Genomic DNA, 5509 nt, shown 5'->3' with positions numbered 1-5509 from the left:
CGTTTGCACCGCAGATCACCCTTCCAGAAAGGCAGGAAGAATGGATTTGGATGGAGGTGGGAGGCTGGGGAAAGGGGCAGCTTAGAGGCTGGTGGGGGGCTGTGGGGGGCAACTGGAACAGCTGGCCCTGCTCCTGCTCCAGGATTCGGCATCAGCTCCTCTTGGCTGACCTTGGTAACAGCTCGGGGCCCGTGAGGGTGGACAAACAGCACGGAGACATTAAACCCGCCCGGGCGCGTCTCTCTCCTCTTCTCCCCTCTGGCCCCGCTCCCACCTTCCCTGCTTTTTCTTTCCTCAGACACTCACCCCACTCCCTCACACTGGCTTCCAACAAGCTATGCTGTCCTTCCCTGCCACAGTCCTCCAGGCTACAGCCAACCCTCATATCCACAGACCCGGGACCCAGGGATACAGAGGAATGACTGTCCTGTGCCGGGTTAGACAAGGGACCTAAGCATCCTCAAATTCTGTGTACGCGGCAGGTCCTAGAATCCTTGGCAGACATCCAGGAGCGACTGTATACATGGATTTCTTTTTTTTTTTTTTTTGGTCTAACATTTGCTCTCTTTCAAAGGAAATGACCCAGAAGATTTAGAACATTTACCTCTGAAGCACTTAGAACTGTTTAACCAAACCAAACTCAAAACAAAATTCTAGTTTGTTTTTCTTTCTGGCCATGCCACACAGCTTTCAGGATCTTCCCCAACCAGGGACTGAACCCCGGCCCATGGCAGTGAAAGCAAAAATTCCTAACCACTAGACTACCAGTGAACTCCCAAATACTGGTTTTTCAATGAATGTTTCAGAAAAAAAATAATTCCCAAAGACCAATTTTATCAAGAAGAATGGCTCTATCAGAGGAAAAGGGAACTAAAACCTAAAAGTTAGGTGCTAACCTGTTCTCTATGCAGAGTTCCTGAATGTGATACATAAGAAAAAGTTTCATGTTATGAAAGCGTGTTAATGAAATGAACTGCTAGGGGTCGAGAACCCATGGTCCTTGGCAAAGTGTAGCCCCTCTTGGAAGTTCCTGGGAGAACACTGGTGTGATGTTTGAGGGTAATCAGCCTTCAGGTCCACTTAGTCCATTCAAGATGCTGCAATAAAACACCAACAGACTGGGTGACTTATAACATCCTCATTTGATCCTCACACGGTGGAAGGGGCAAGGGAGCTCAAAGAGTGGGGTCTCTTTTATAACAGCACTGATCTCACACACCGAGAATACACTAATATATTCAGTGCCCTGAATATTCATTGGAAGGACTGCGGCTGAAGCTGAAGCTCCAATACTTTGGCCACCTGATGGGAAGAGCTGACTCATTAGAAAAGACCCTGATGCTGGGAAAGACTGAAGGCAGGAGAAGGGGATGACAGAAGATGAGATGGTTGGATGGCATCACCGACTTGATGGACATGAGTTTGAGCAGGCTCCAGGAGTTGGTGATGGACAGGGAGGCCTGGCGTGCTACAGTCCATGGGGTCGCAAAGGGTTAGATATGACTAAGCAACTGAACAACAAAATCTCAAATGCTAGGGCTCCAACTTCATGACCTGAGCATGAAGTTCTACATCTTAATACCATTTCCTTGAGGTTTAGGACTCAGTATATGAATTTTGGTGGGAGGGACACAAATTCAGATTGTAGCATCCATGAATGCCAGATGCCATGAACATATTTTAAAACAATGCTTGTCTTTTATCAGAACTGGCATGTGAGTTATGATTTGTTTTATACCATAAACTTTGAAATATTCACAATTTTAAAAACCACAGATAAAGGATAAGACTTATTTTCAGGGACTTCCCTGATCGTCCAATGGTTAAGACTTCAAGCTTCCACTGCAGGGGGCACAAGTTTGATCCCTGGTCTGGGAACTAGATCCCAAATCCTTCAGCAGAGATCCCAGGTGCTACAGATAAGACCCTGTGCAGCCAAATAAATATTTTAAAAATAAAATGTAAATACCATTTTAAAAATGATGCCACATGTTGCATAGCACAGCCAAAAAAAATTTTTCTTTTAGACCAATGCCTGACTCTGTCATATAATTGAAGTGGATGAGATGAATCGGAGATGCGTGGGACCCTCTTTCGTCTACTTTGTTGTGACATAAAATAGCATGCCTTCCAAATTATTCCACAGACCAGTTGCAGGATGATGTCCAGGACTTACTTTCTGGTCAAAGATGCAGCCAGTGCTGCTCAGAAAGTCTCTAAATTGGCAGTTCATCTTGACAACCCAAACTGCTCCAATACCGTTTGGAGCTGTATAACCAGAGGACTCTGGCCATGGTTATCTGGTTCCTCTCATTTGACAACACCACGCAGCCCCACACCATGGCATATCCCACCACACCACAGCACACCAGACAGTACCACCCCATCAGTACCATGTCATGTGCGTGTGTGGTGGGGGTTGGGGTGGGCAGGGAAGGGCATGGATTAGGACATTCAGAAGGCATCTTCTAGAAGGAAGACGTGTCTATACCATGGGACAGACACAAAGCACAGAATCCAACTGTAAAGGGCCAAAAGGAATCTATTCCAGACTCCCATACGGTAAGGGGATCCCTTCTACAATAGCCCAGTGGCACCTTAGCTGAAAGCTCCCTGAGGTAGATAGTGAAAGTTACTCAATCCTGTCTGACTCTTTGCGACCCTGTGGACTACACAGTCCCTGGAATTCTCCAGGTCAGAATACTGGAGTGGGTAGCCTTTCCCTCCTCCAGGGGATCTACCCAACCCAGGGATTGAACCCAGGTCTCCTGCATTGCAGGTGGATTCTTTACCAGCTGAGCCACAAGGGAAGCCCAGGAATACTGGAGTGTGTAGCCTATCCCTGATCCAGTGGATCTTCCCCACCCAGGAATCGAACCAGGGTCTCATGCATTGCAGGCGGATTCTTTACCTACTGAGCTATCAGGAAAGCCCAGTGGAATAGAATTCACCTTCAGCTGCTGCAAGGGGATTTAGCCACCACCCCTTCCAACTGTGGGTTTGTGGACACCTTTAATTGTTAAAAAGTCCTTCCTTGTGTTAAGCTGATATCGGCGGCTCCTCCGACCCCTTGGCCCTGGTTCTCTTGTATGACGCTCCGCAGCTGACCTCAGGTCCCCCTCAAGCCCTGATGGTGCCCCCACTCAGTTTTCTCATTCCCCGTGAGGACGTCTTCAGTTCTTTCCTCAATTCTCACCGCACAGTATTGACACCGTTAACCCACCGGCTCTGACCATCACTGTCCCCACGTGAAGTCGGCCTTGCAGAAGGCCCTGATGCTACCGCGCTCCACACCTGGCCTCCGGACTTTCTGTTTGAGCTCACTGATAGTCGGGATGAGGACCCGAGAGCCAGTTCTGCTGCTGCGTGACCTTGATCGAGTCTTTGTCTCTGGAAGTTCATTTGCCCAAGAGTGAAAACGGAGAGGCTGGGGGACTTTACATTCTCCGACTCATGCAACGCTTTCAAGGGTGGTCGATATCCAATGCAGATTTATCTTGTGAAACAGAGCAGATTGGCCCATGGTCACTATCGCAGACCTGGGTTTCTTTACTAACTCCAGCTGAGCAAAGGGACAGCAGGCCCCTGGGTGGACAGGGGACAGAGTTTTTGTAGGTACTAGAAAGGAAAGGGATCAAGAACACAGAGGGTGGCCCATGGAGAGAAAATTTAGGGGTCCAGGGAGCATTTCTAGCCAGGCAGAAAGAACCGTAGTGACTCTGGGGAGAGGTGGTAGAATGGATTCCAAGAAAACAAATTAAATGGACTTTCCAATTTGCCAGGAGATAGTTTAGTCCTCCCTTAGATACGCGCCCTTCCAGTGCAATGAGGGAATATTGACGCAGGGATCTCAGTCATTCGGAGGCCAACTAATCCATTGGGAGGCGTAGAAGCACTTCATCTCAGCTCTTTGTCTACCTGCTAGATCACTGCTTACAAACAGAACCATCAGAGACAAGGAAAGGAGTGAGACTAAAAGTGATCACAGCTTCTGATAACAGGATACTCTCCCGCGGAATTAAACCTTCCTCTGAAAAGAACTGCGAGCTCTGGACAAAACACGGAGAGCAACAACAGCCTGCAGGCACCAGAGGACAGCCCAAAGCAGGTCTGCACTGGAGGGGAGTCGGATCTGCATTCAGAAGGGAAACGAAGCACTCCTGTTACTGCTGCCGGCTGGCCCCACTCCAGCCAGGTGAGTTAAAACTCAGGAAACGTGCAATCACATTGGCTGCAGCCGTGTGAGCCCCAAGAACCAGCAGAGTCTGGGGTAAAAGGGAGAGAGACCAAAGAGGGCAGTCCTGAAATCTGTGCAGGCAGTTGCTCAGTCGTGTCCGACTCTTTTAACCCCATGGACTGTAGCCCATCAGGCTCCTCTGTCCATGGACTTCTCCAGGCAAGAACACTTGAGTGGGTTGCCATTCCCTTTCGTTTCTGACCTAGGGATCGAACCCAGGTCTCCTGCACTGCAGGCAGATTCTTTACCATCAGAACCACCAGGAAGTCTGTGTAGATACTGGCTAATCCCTGACCTATGCATGTGTTAGGCTGACTGCAAGCAGCCCCGTTAACTGTTTCTTTACTAAACTAAGAATTCTGTCGCTGCCCATCCGAGAGAAACAGTTTGCAGTTTGTATCCAGCTAAGTTCACTAACTTCGCAATAAGGAGTTCATGATCTGAGCCACAGTCAGCTCCTGGTCTTGTTTTCGCTAACTGGATACAGCTTCTCCATCTTTGGTTGCAAAGAATATAATCAATCTGATTTCGGTGTTGACCATCTGGTGATGTCCATGTGTAGAGTCTTCTCTTGTGTTGTTGGAAGAGGGTGTTTGCTATGACCAGTGCATTCTCTTGACAAAACTCTATTAGCCTTTGCCCTGCTTCATTCTGTGCTCCAAGGCCAAATTTGCCTGTTACTCCAGGTGTTTTTTGACTTCCTACTTTGGCATTCCAGTCCCCTATAATGAAAAGGACATCTTTTTTGGGTGTTAGTTCTAAAAGGTCTTGTAGGTCTTCATAGAACCGATTAACTTCGGCTTCTTCAGCATTACTGGTTGGGGCATAGGCTTGGATTACTGTAATATTGAATGGTTTGCCTTGGAAACGAACAGAGATCATTCTGTCATTTTTGAGATTGCATCCAAGTACTGCATTTCGGACTCTTTTGTTGACCATGATGGCTACTCCATTTCTTCTAAGGGATTCCTGCCCACAGTAGTAGATATAGGAAAAGGTGTACGTCAAGGTTGTATATTGTCACCTTGCTTATTTAACTTATATGCAGAGTACATCATGAGGAACGCTGGGCTGGAAGAAGCACAAACTGGAATCAAGATTGCTGGGAGAAATATCAATAACCTCAGATATGCAGATGACACTACCCTTATGGCAGAAAGTGAAGAGGAACTCAAAAGCCTCTTGATGAAAGTGAAAGAGGAGAGTGAAAAGGTTGGCTTGAAGCTCAACATTCAGAAAACAAAGATCATGGCATCTGGTCCCATCACTTCA

Source organism: Moschus berezovskii, chromosome 28 (assembly GCF_049115385.1).
Source record: "Moschus berezovskii isolate FMDL1 chromosome 28, NW_MosBer_1.0, whole genome shotgun sequence".
Classification (NCBI taxonomy): Eukaryota; Metazoa; Chordata; class Mammalia; order Artiodactyla; family Moschidae; genus Moschus; species Moschus berezovskii.
The sequence above is the reverse complement of the archived record's forward strand: the minus strand, read 5'-3'. Positions refer to the sequence as shown.